Source organism: Palaemon carinicauda, chromosome 9 (assembly GCF_036898095.1).
Source record: "Palaemon carinicauda isolate YSFRI2023 chromosome 9, ASM3689809v2, whole genome shotgun sequence".
Classification (NCBI taxonomy): Eukaryota; Metazoa; Arthropoda; class Malacostraca; order Decapoda; family Palaemonidae; genus Palaemon; species Palaemon carinicauda.
Genome location: NC_090733.1, coordinates 102,329,503 through 102,332,002, shown reverse-complemented (window position 1 = coordinate 102,332,002; position 2,500 = coordinate 102,329,503).

Below are 2,500 nucleotides of genomic sequence, written 5' to 3'. Positions count from 1 at the left end.
ATTTACGACCATTTATCTTTGATATATTTTTAATTTGGCTTATTATAACAGAATATAATCATATTTAAACTGATCAGAGAACATCATTACTAAGCAAAATCACTCTCGTGAACAATACATATTTTTCCTTCCTAATTAATGGCTATGAACGGTTAAACGTCCAAAATACTAGCCTCTCTATACCTACAGAGAGAGAGAGAGAGAGAGAGAGAGAGAGAGAGAGAGAGAGAGAGAGAGAGAGAGAGAGCACTGTTCCCTTATGTATATTGAGTTGAATTGATATGTCTAAACATATTCGAATGCCTGAGTCTTTGATTAGATTAACAAGCTACAGGTAGTTTGGATACAATATGAACCAATTATGACTCTCGAATCAAGGATTCTTTCATAGGTTATCTCAGGTTATTTCTAACAGTATCATAGGTTATCTCATACTGACTCAGGTTATTTTTTACACTATCATTGGTTATCTAACACTATCTCAGGTTATTTTTAACACTATGAAAGGTAATCTAACACTATCTCAGGTTATTTTTAACACTATGATAGGTTATCTCACACTATCTTGGGTTATTTTTAACACTATCTTATGTTATCTCACATTATCTCAGGCTATTTTTAACACTATTTTAGGTTATGTAACATCATCTCAGGTTATTTTTAACACTCATAGGTTATCTAACACTATCTCCGGTTATTTCTAACACTATGATAGGTTATCTGACACTATCTCAGGTTATTTTTAACACTATCATAGGGTATCTAATATTATCTCAGGTTATTTTTAACAATATCATAGGTTACATAACACTATCTCAGGTTATTTCTAACAGTATCATATGTTATCTCACACTATCTCAGGTTATTTTTAACACTATCATTGGTTATCTAACACTATCTCAGGTTATTTTTAACACTATCATAGGTTATCTAGCACTATCTCAGGTTATTTTCAACAATATGATAGGTTATCTCACAATATCTCGGGTTTTTTCTAACACTATCTTATGTTATCTCACACTATATCAGGCTATTTTTAACACTATGATAGGATATGTAACATTATCTCAGGTTATTTTTAACACTATAATAGGTTATCTCACACTATCTCAGGTTATTTTTAATACTATCATAGGTTATTTCACACTATCTCGGGTTATTTCTAACACTGTCTTATGTTATCTCACACTATCTCAAGCTATTTTTAACACTATGATAAGTTATGTAACATTATCCCAGGTTATTTTTAACACTATCATAGGTTATCTAACACTATCTCGGGTTATTTTTAACACTATCATAGGGTATCTCACACTATTTCAGGTTTTTTCTAACACTATCATAGGTTATCTAACACTACCTCAGGTTATTTTTATCAATATTATAGGCTATGTCACACTATCTTAGGTTATTTTCAACACTATCATAGGTTATCTAACACTATCTCAGGTTATTTTAACACTATCATAGGTTATCTCACACTATCTCAGGTTTTTTCTAACACTATCATAGGTTATCTAACATTACCTCAGGTTATTTTTATCAATATTATAGGCTATGTCACACTATCTCAGGTTATTTTCAACACTATCATAGGTTATCTAACACTATCTCAGGTTATTTTGAACACTATCATAGGTTATTTCACACTACCTCAAGTTATTTCTAACACTATTTTAGGTTCTCTAACACTATGTCAGGTTATTTCTAATAATATCCTAGGTTATGTAACACTATTTAAGTTATATTTAACACTATGATAGGTTGTCTAATATTATCTCAGGATATTTCTAACACTATCATTGGTTATCTAACACTATCTCAGGGTATTTTTAACACTATCATAGGTTATCTAACACTATCTCAGGTTAATTTCAACAATATCATATGTTATCTAACATTATCTCAGGTTATTTTTAACACTATCATAGGTTATCTAACACTATCTCAGGTTAATTTTAACAGTATCATATGTTATCTAACATTATCTCAGGTTATTTTTAACACGATCATAGGTTATCTAACATTATCTCAGGTTATTTTCAACACTCTTATTGGTTATCTAACACTATATCAGGGTATTTTCAACACTATGCTATGTTATCTAACATTATCTCAGGCTATTTTCAACACAATCATAGGTTATCTAACACTATCTCAGGGTATTTCTAACTCTATCATAGGTTGTCTAACACTATCTCAAGGTATTTTTAACACTATCATAGGTTATCCAACATTATATCAGGTTATCGTCAACACTATTATTGGTTATCTAACATTATCTCAATATATTTTTAACACTATCATAGGTTGTGTAACACTATCTCAGGGTATTTTCAACACTATGATAGGTTATCTAACATTATCTCGGGTTATTTTAAACATTATCATAGGTTGTCTAACACTATCTCAGGTTATTTTAAACACTATCATAGGTTGTCTAACACTATCTCAGGGTATTTTTAACACTATCATTGGTTGTGTAACACTATCTCAGGTT